Source organism: Tamandua tetradactyla, chromosome 14 (genome assembly GCF_023851605.1).
Source record: "Tamandua tetradactyla isolate mTamTet1 chromosome 14, mTamTet1.pri, whole genome shotgun sequence".
Lineage (NCBI taxonomy): Eukaryota > Metazoa > Chordata > Mammalia > Pilosa > Myrmecophagidae > Tamandua > Tamandua tetradactyla.
In genome coordinates this window covers 42225184-42235846 of record NC_135340.1, presented here as the reverse complement: position 1 = coordinate 42235846, position 10663 = coordinate 42225184, and positions in this window count along the sequence as shown.

Here is a 10663-nt window from a genome sequence, read left to right as displayed (position 1 = left end):
TCGGCCTAAGCCGCTCCTAGTTACACCCTTTTATGCACTTTATTCCCAGTCTTGCGCCTCTTGTTATCCTCCTAGCAACCCGGAGCTTGATGTCGTCCCGGACGTTTATTTCGGAACCCCTCTATTCTCCTCCTACCTCGCTTGCGGCAAACATGCATGTCTAGATCTCCGCCCTCTAGCCTGTCTTCAAGACTGCAGTCTGTGTAATGGAACTTCCAATTATATTGCCAACCCCCGACCAGAGCCTGAAATTGAGCACTGCATCAACATAACTACCTACCTTTTCCTCAAACCCCCATATTTCTTCCTCTTATGCAAAAGTGTAAGCCCTGTATCAGAATGTTTCTTGTCAAACCAGTGGAACCTGTCTTTTCCCTATGCATTTATTATGCTTCAACCTAGGTTACTGTGGATCCCGGTAAATGCCACCACCTGGGTGGCCCCCCCAACTTCCTTACACCCCTTATACTCTAGGGACAGAAACCTACCACCGATCCCGACGCGACTTCGGCATTTCTGCTGCTATTGCCGCCGCCATCGTCACTGCAGTCGCCGCCAGTACAGTAGCAGCCATTGCTCTCACTCAAACCTCCACCACAGCTGAAGTCCTTCTCAACGTATCCCAAACGACAGCCAAAGTAGCCGGCGCCCAAGAAAACATCAATCATCTTCTGCATGCAGCTGTCTTCAATCTGCAGCAGCAAATAGACTTAATTGTGCTTGATGTTGAAGCGCTTTTTGAATTAGCCTCTTCCACTTGCGATGGTCGTTACCCCTTCACCAAAATCTGTGTAACTCCTGTTCCTGTCAATCACTCCAGACCCCGCCTTAACCTGTGTGAATGGGTTTTCACTGCCTTTAATGACTCCTATTGGAATCATACACACCAGCTTCAAACTCACATTCTAAATCTCCAAAACACAGTGGTCCCTAAGATCTCTGCCTCTCTTTTACATGACCTTCTATCCAAGTTTACTTCCTTCCTCAACCCTTCCAACCTCGCCTTCTACGGCATCCTCCTATTTCTCCTAATTCTCTTCCTCCTTACCTTAAAACGCCTCTGTGCTGAACTATCCCGGCGTAAAAAAAAAAAAAAAAAAGCAAAACTCTTAGCTCTTGCTACGCTAGAACTCCAAAATCCCTTCTCCAATGCCGAAAACCGTCGTCAGGCTCAGGTATGGCTTGCCAGTATTACTCACCCTCAGGACTGACCACCCTGGGGTCTTGATGCTACTCCCAAGACTGGTCCTCTTGTGGAGCCTGCGTCATGCTGCTGTAGCTCTGGCCATGCTTACCATGTGCCTCTGCCACTTCTGTGTTCCCTCCATTCCCCCACGGGGGCTGCACGTTACCAGAGTGTGTGCGTCTGGGGCCGCCGTACGGCTACCAGATGGGTACCGCTGGGTGTGACACAAAGTAGTCACAGAAGAGGGTCCCTCTAACAGACCTCCTCTGGCTCTTCTGGGGCACATGAGATTTGCATAAGGGTCGGCTCAGCACATACCCTTCCCCTGAAACTCTGAGCCTAACGTGCAAGGGGAATCTCATCTCTACCCCTCCCAGCAAAGGTTCATGCCCGCCACTTGTCACACAAGTGTGTTCTTTAAAAAAAAAAAGGAGAGGAATTGTGGTGTATTATTTGGGATTGGAGCCTAGCAGCCCTTAAAAATTTTTAATCTCACTCCCTATTCTTCTTACTTGCAGTCTCTCCCCCTCCTGTCGTGGACCACCCATTTCCGTAGCCCACCACAAAACCGCAACCCTTCCTGTTATGTTCTACACTTCCCTATTCCTAACTTCTGCCCTAAGCCTAGCAAATGCTTCTTAGCTTGTGTGGTTGGCTACCCTCCCCTGACATACATGCCCCGACTCCACCCCTCCTCCAAACTGTATATAACCCGAGCTCACCAAGCGTCGGGGTCCTTTTAGCTCTTGAGCCCCCGAGCACTTAAGCTCTTACTATGTAACAATAAAGAAGCTTTGTGCCGTTAATTGGTATTTGGCTCAAGTCTTTTGGGTCCCTCAGCAGCTTGCTGCTGAGTCTCGGCGTTACCTTAGAACCCCAGTACAGAGCTCTGAATAAACCCTTAGCAGTTAGAGAGTTGCCCCCAAGCGGTAGCCCGTCAGGAAGACGACAGAAGCCCGTAAGGAAGACGACCGCATAAGGCAAAATTTTTCTCTGGCAGAAGACATGAGAAACAGCATAAGTTACCTGTTTCCAATATAAAAAGTGGAGCAAGTCATAGAATAAACATTCTCATTGCTACAGGAAGAAATTGTAAGGAAAACAGTGGTCACCAGACTCAAACAATGGAGGGCATACTCTTAGATTTCAAAGTCTGAGAGTTATTTATAGAATGACTGTTTTTATCCTCAGGGCTTGAGCGAGTGGCAGTCCTATCATCTCCAAGGACTCAGGCAGTGTTCTGGTTTGCTAGCTGCCAGAATGCAATATACCAGAAATGAAATGGCTTTTAAAAAGGGGAATTTAATAAGTTGCTAGTTTACAGTTCTAAGGCCGAGAAAATGTCCCAATTAAAACAAGTCTATAGAAATGTCCAATCAAAGGCATCCAGGGAAAGATACCTTGGTTCAAGAAGGCTGATGAAGTTCAGGGTTTCTCTCTCAAGTGAGAAGGCACATGCCAAGCAGGGTCAGGGTTTCTCTCTCATCTGGAAAGGCCTGTGGTGAACATGGTGTCATCTGCTAGCTTTCTCTCTTGGTTTCCTTTCATGAAGCTCCTGGGAGGCATTGTCCTTTTGCATCTCCAAAGGTCACTGGCTGGTGGACTCTCCTTCTCGTGGCTGCATTGTTCTGCTCTCTCAGAATCTCTGTCCTTATCCAAAATGTTTCCTCTTTTATAGGATACCAGTAAACTAATCAAGACCCAACCAAATGGGTGGAGACACACCTCCAGCTAATCCAGTTTAACAACCTCTCTTGAGTAAATCACATCTCCAGGGAGATTATCTAACTACAGTTTCAAACATACAATACCAAATAGGGATTAGAAGAAACGGCTGCCTTTACAAAATGGGATTAGAATTAAAACATGGCTTTTCTAGGGTGCATATATCCTTTCAAATCAACACAGTCAGTGACCCCTCCCTCTCCAAACACTGGAGTGAGGGTTACAACATTGGGGAGCATTGGGAAGACCACCTTGTTCTTGGCTCAAACCTCCTCAAGCATCTGGGTGGGACCCAGACTCTCTGCAATCTCTGAGGCAAATGCTCAACCCCTTCAGAGCAGTGTGGTGGTAGCCTGGTGCTTCCCATTCCCCAGGGAATGTGATCCACCCTCTCTGAGGCCTGAGACAGCAACACTTTTCTGTCTCTGGGACAAACTCACCCTCTCCATATGCATGGGTGCATTTGCTCTCCTGGTTTGAGATCTTCTGACTCCAGACCTTAGCTTCCATGATTATGCCCTTGAAGTTATTTTTCCTTCAAGTGATCCTTTTTCTGTCCATTTAAGTCAAGACTGGTAGTGGTTTCATTCAAACAGATCCTACAACACTCTTGTCAGTTTCCCTGTGTTTTCCATGGGGTCCCAACCATCAGACAATAGGATTTTCCACAAATCCTTTCTGGATAACTGTATCTGCAATCCTGGTTTGAGCTGAAATGGCTGACTGTTTCCATGTTTGGTTAAATCCTCACATGGACACTATTCTCTGGGGTCTCACTTTTTGGAAGCCCAGAATTTTCCAGACTTATCAATTTCTGGTTTCTTTGTACCTAAGAGTTCAGTTCTCAGCTTATCTCTTTACCTCTTGCATTTTACTATAACCTACAAGGAGAGGCCAGGCTGCATTTTCCACATTTAGTTTGGAAATTTCCTCAGCTAGATATCTGAGCTCTTCACTTTAAAATTCTCCCTTCTATCCAACACCAATACTCAATTTTGCAAATTCTCTGCCACTTTGAAACACAGATCACCTTTCCTCTAGTTTGTGATAATACCATATTCGTCATTCCTCTCTACATTCTCACTGGAAATATCTTTAGAGTTCATATTTCTACCAACAGTCTCTTCAAAACAATCTAGGCCTTCTCTATTAAATGTCTCATAATTCTTCCAGAATGTTCCCCTTATCCATTTACAAAGCTGTCCCAGCACTTTTGGTATTTGCAAATTGCAGCACCCCACTTCTCTAGTACCAAAATCTGTTTCAGTTTACTAAAGCTGCCAGACTGCACTACACCAAAAATGGATTGGCTTTTATAAAGGCATTTATTAAATTACGAGTTACAATTCTAAGGACATGAAAATGTCTAAATTAAGGCACCAACAAGAGGATACCTTCTCAGAGAAAAGGCAGCTGGTGTCAAGGTTCCTCTGTCACATGGGAAGGCACGTGGTGACATCTGTTGTCCTTTTCTGGCTTCTGGTTTCAAATGGCTCTCACATCTTCTGGCAGCTCCTGCAGTGTTTTCCTTCTGCATCTCCAAACATTTGTGTCTGAGCTTTCTCCAAAATGTATCTTTCCTAAAAGACTCTAATAAGTTAATTAAGACCCACCTTAATGGGCAGGGTCATATCTCCATGGAAACAACCTAATCAAAATGTCCCACCCTAAAATAGGTCTGCCCCCACATGATGGGATTAAAAGAACATGGCTTTTCTGGGGTGCATAACTGTTTCAAACCAGCACAAACTTAGACCCAGAGAAAGATCTCTACAGAGAGAAGTATTTTATCACTGACATTATCACTGGGAGGACATGGTGATAAGAAGCAGCAGATCAGAAGATAAGACTTAGTTTCAATATTGTTGTGAAGTTCTCTACAGTTATATGACTCACCTTTGCCACAGGCCAATGGAGATCTCTGGGTAAGATTTCCCAAATGTTCCCTCCAAAACTGACACACAACTACTTTCTAGAACTGGCTCCACAAGCAACTTCAAGAAGTGTGAGACCCTGGGCAAGTCAGGTCATTTCTCTAAGTCTCAGTTTCTTCATCTGTGAAATGGAAACAATACTTCTCACCCCTACAAAGGACCCATGAGGTTGAGAGGGTGACGATCTGTAAAGAGAGAGGCAAGCACACAGATGGCAGATAGACAGGTGGCAGGCCTTCCCAACAAAGGTGATGATGTTCCTCCAAAGTCAAGCAGAAACCATACCTGGATGCAGGATCTGGGAGGGGAAGGGGGATTTGGTGGGAGCAGGACATTACAGATTCCTGAGTGTCATTTTTTTTTCTTCCAGAAAAAGGCTGGAAGGAGGCATGGGAGCTGAGCACAAGGACCCAGACTGCTCAGAGGCTATATTCCAGCCTGGCTGGCTGGAGAATTTCCCTTCTGGGGAGGGGGACAGCAGCAGAAACAAGATGTGAGGAAATGCTGCTGCCAATTGGCTCTTGTCCTCAGAAGCTCCCTGAACTAAGCTTACCTGTTTGTTTAACTGTTTATTCCAGATAGAATGGAAGCTTCGAGAGCAGGGGTTGACAAACTTTTTGTAAAGAGCCAGATGGTAAATATTGCAGGCTTTGCAGGCCATATGGTCTCTGTGGCAGCTACTTAACTCTGCTGTTGTAGTGCAAAAGCAGCCTTAGATGATATGTAAATGGAGCATGGCTGTGTTCTAATAAAACTTTATTTATGGATGCTGAAATTTGAATTTCATATAAAATTCACACCATGAAATATTCATCTTTTGATTTTTTTCCCAATCCATTTAAAAATGTAAAAGACATTCTGAGCTTGTGGGTGTACAAAAATAGCCGGCCAGAACTGGTCTGTGGACTGCAGTTTGCACACATACCCCTGAGAGAGCAGACCCTCTCTGTCTGCTCCTTTGCGAATCCCCAGTGCCTAGGACAGGGCATGGCACAGAACTGGTGCCCAACGAGTATTTGTTGAAGACCAACTACTCCCTCTACTGCCCCCTTTAACCCCAAATCAATTCTAATTCCTCTCTCTCACAATTCCTGCACCCAATTCCACCCGCCATGTAATCCTCTCCAATTGGTAGCAACAAGCTACCCTGGGTCACTGCACTGCACTCTCCGGGTCAGGGGCATGCCCCATGGGAGAGTAATCCACTGGCCAATTCTCCTGCCTCATTCTCCTTTTACTCTGTAGGCCTAAAACCCACCCACAGGCTTCTGTTTCTCCTTTCTGACCACCCCCTCTTTAGCCTTCTTCTTTGCCATCTCCTTGAAAAAAGTCATGGCAGTTCCTCCAAGCTGGGGCCTCTTCTCCTCACTTCTTCTTCTCACACCAGTGGAGAACCCAGTCAGTGAACCCCAAGCCCCCATCTCCTTCTCTCACATCTCTCCTTTGCAGAGGGGAGGGGGCAGATTTCAAGGGAATGGAGAATCTGTGAATGTTACCTACGATTTATACTGAACACCTGTCATGCGCCAGGCTCTGCAAAGGTATTTTGTTGCCTGATCTCACTTTATATTCACATCCACCCCTATTTTACAAGGAAGGAGACTAAGGCATGTAGAGGCTAATTGACATGCTCAGACTCACAAAGATAGGAGTGCTGGAGCCAGAATTAGAGCCCAGGTTGGGGTGGATCCATTTCACCAGGATATCGTGAGGGCCTGCTATACATCAGGTGGGTCCAGGGATATAGCAGTAAACAAAACACACAAGTCCAACCTTGTGGAGTTTTGTTCTAGTGGGTGAAGCAAAGAATATCAGGAGAGGTAAACACACAACATGATTGCTGTAGAGAAGCATGCCATAATAGAAAGATAAAACAGGTGATACTTTGGGGGGGAGCTATTTTGGACAGGGTCAGGAAAAGTCCTCTCTGAAGAGACCTGAATGAAGTGAGGGAGAGAGGGAGAACACCCTGGGACCTGGAAAGAAACGTTCCAGATGGTGGGCTCAGCCAGAGCAAAAGCCCGAGGTGGGAACATACCTAGCACATCCAGTAAGTAGCAAGGATGCTTGGTGGCAGAAGGGCAGGGCTGTGAGTAAGGAAGGAAGTCCAAGAAGGAGCGGGAGGTCAGGTCATGTGGGGCTTCACAGGCTGTGCAAAGCTTTGATTTTGTTTGAAGTGTGATGGGAGAGTCCTGGAGGGGTTGAGTAAGGGAGTGATGCCACCACATCCCTCAGTACTGGATGAGTCAGACAAGGTCCTCTGCCCCCCACCCAGGTCACTATTAGCCACGATCTGCACAGGGAGTAGACCTGGACCTCCTTCTAGGCTTTTGAGTCCAGGAGACCTATATTCCCAGCCTGGTGGCAGTACCTACAAGCTGTGTGACTGTGAGCACTCTTGTCCTTTTCTGAGCCTCAGTTTTCTCATCTGGAAAATGGGGACAATCATTTCTATCTCATAGTGTTGATGGGGTGATTTGAGGAATTCTTGCCTGTACACACTCTGTTCCAGGCATAGTCGTTTCTCAGTAAGCTCTCCTTGTTGGTGATTATTATTATTTAAATGTTCAGTGAAGTTCTGGCACTTTCTAATCAGTTGTTAAAACCATAACTATCATGACAGTTAATTTCCTCGCCCTGTTTCACTTGCAGCTAGGTGACCTGCATGCCAAGACCATCCTCCACAGAGAGGCCACGAAGAAATAAAGATGACAGTGCCCCCTCCCTGCCCCAGGGCACTGCCCATTTAGAGTCTGGGCTCTTGTACCTCTTAGCAAGCACATATCCAGTCTGCATCCGAGCAACCTGGAGCTGGGCCCTCAGCTCCCATCGGTTCAGATCTCTGCTCCCTTCCAGAAGAATCACTTCCACAGGGTACAGAATAATAACCTCCCTTGTGTCCAGCAAAGCCCTTTCACGCTCATAAGTCATTCATTTAACAAACACCTCAGGTGGCTGCCCAGAACAGCTTGTTCTAACTACATTATTATTGTTATCATTACTATTATTATTAATAGCTAGCATGTATTCACCACTTAGAGTGAAGCATTTCAGAGCACAGGCTCTGGAATCAGGTTGCCTGGGTTTGAGTCCTCAACTTGCTGTTTTGTAACTGGGTGGTCTTGGTCATATTACCTAGCCCCTGTGAATAGCTAGTATGTGCTAAGGAGGGTGTCAAGTGCTAGGGAGGGGATGAATAGACAAGACAGACCCAACTGCTGCCCCCTCAGGACTTACAGTCTAATGACAAAGAGTCACATGTTAATCAATTAATAACATAAACATGTAAAAGCACAACTTTGAGAAATACTATGGAGGAAAACTCTCCAATGCTGTGGATGTATATAACAGGGAGATGAGAGAAACTGTCCTAGAGGAAGTGATCACAAAGCTGAGACAGCTTTATGAAGAAGGAAGACTTTCAAGCACAAAGAGCAGCATGTACAAAGGCCCTGTGGCAGAAAAACTGAAGGAAAACCAGTGAAGTTGGAACCTAGAGAGATGTGGAGCAAAGTGTGAGCTGAGTCTGCAGCAGTATAGTGCTTTATAGGCTACACTTTGATCTCTATAGCTGTCTACTGCGTGACTGTTATCCCTACACCACAGATGGGCAAACTGACCTGTCCAAGCTCCCTAGGCAGGGCCCAAGTGTCCTCTGGACTCCCTTCTTTCCAGTGTGGCCCACTACCTGTCCAACACCCTTGGAAGAGGAGACTCAGGAAGTGTAACATTCATAGAAAAGTACAATCAGGGACCCTGTTCTTAAATTGAGATGGTAAGCTTGATAAGGAATGTTTTCCTGAGGGGAGAGGGGCAGGGGGAAAGGAAGAGGGTCAGGGGTTCCAGGGAGGAGCAGATGAAAGGCAAAATCACTCCTCTTTCCCTCTTGCCTCTCTCCCACCCAACTGCCCACCTCCCTCTCCCAGACCTTTGCTCTCATTCTCCAGCTTAGTTTAACCTAAATGTGGTTGGCTGCAAGCCGGGTATTTGGAACCTGTGTGTGAGCTGTTCTGAGCCCTTAGTGGGATTACTAGATTTAGCAAACAAAATTACAGGACACCCAGTTACATCTGAATTTCAGATGAATAGCAAATAATTGTTTAAGTATGACCCAAGTATTGCAACTTCATCCTGAGCAGCAGGGGTTGGAGCAAGGCAAGCTATTTCCTGGCAATTGAACTGGATAATACTAATACCAATGTTAAAAACAGCTGCCAACGCTGGTCCAGGACTGCCCTCGGTTTACCCCTCACCTTTTCTCATCAAGGAGGTGGAGAGTGAATGAACAAGAGAATGAACTCTGGGGCCAGACTGTCAGAGTTGTCTTCCAGCTCTGCCATTTTCAAGCTCTGTGACCTTGGAAGGACACAGGGACCTGGAGAATGAGAAGCTTAACCTCTCTGTCTTCAATTTCTCGTCTGTACACTGGGGAAGATAATAGCATCTACTATTCGTTGAGATTTAAATGAGGTGAGACATGTAAAGTGCTTAGAACAGTGCCTGGCACACGCTAAGTGTTATATTAGTTTTAGGTGTAATTATTTATTTAATCACACAAGAGTGAATGGAAACTCCATGGCAAGAGTAAGGATCTTGTTTTGTTCACTGCCATGGCACCCACATCCAGAAGAAGACCTGGCTTACAATACATGCTCAGGAAGAGAGCTTGTCATCTAATATACAAGTCTATACATATTTATTGAATTAAAATGACTTTAGTCCTCACTATATCCTTAAAAGAATGGGATTGTAATTACTATTTTACAGATGAGGAAACAGAAGTTTAGAGACATAAAATGAACTTCCCAGTGTTGAGGAGGTAGAAGACTGGGATGGAAATCCAAATTTGTTGGGTTCCTATGTCCTTTCCAGTCCCATTCTGGGAGAAGCATGCAATAAGGGGAGGACCTGGATTCAGGAGAACTCCTCATCCTCTTTTACTTTTTTAAAGTCCTAACCTGTTCTTGGCCAGCTGTGTGACCTTGGGTAAGTCACTTAATCTTCTAGAGCTTCAGTTTCCTGATTCGTAAACTAAGTGGTAGGAAGGATTCCAGATCACACGCTGGCATCCGGTTTGCAGGAGGCCTTCATAAACTCTCCTTGCCATGCCCTTGCTTTAGAACAGCTTTTCAAATAACTGGCCAGTTTTCACCACCCGTGAGACCAGCAAGCCCATCTCCCCACTCCCCCACGTGTGAACACACCTCACAGCTGGGCCCCTAAGCCCTTTTTAGGTGGAGGCTGAATCTCTCCAGGGGGAAGTCCCCTCCCCAACCTTTCACTCCTCACCCAGCCCACCAGGTCAATTCTGGGAGCCTGGTTTCCTGCTCACCTCAGAGAGGGTACAAGCCCAATTCAACCCGATTTGGGCCAGCAGCTGGAGAGATTCCAGGGAGGTCTGGTTTGGAAGGATCTCCCTTACGTGATAGGAGGACACAATCGAGCACAGCCTGCAATCACTGGGGGCGCTGTGGGTCCTGGTGGTTGTGACAGAAGAACTGGAGCCCACCTGGGGCTGGTGCGCTGAGATCCCTACAGAGATTCCAGTCCCGGCTTCCGCGCTGGGGCAGAAACTTGTAGAGGGTAGGCGGTCCCCAGGGCCTCTGCGGTGAGGGCCTATGAAAAACTGGGCCCAGGCTCCTTTCAAGCCTCCGCGGGGGTCAGGATACCCTGTATTTGTGTAGGGGTGGGCGGCGAGGGGGTCCCTCCCGCTGAAGGAGCAGAAACAGCTGGGGACCGATTCTCAGATGAGTTGAGAGGGGTAGAGGGGAAACCCTGGAGTGGTCTCCGCAGGGGTTGGGTTGGAGGAGCCACACTC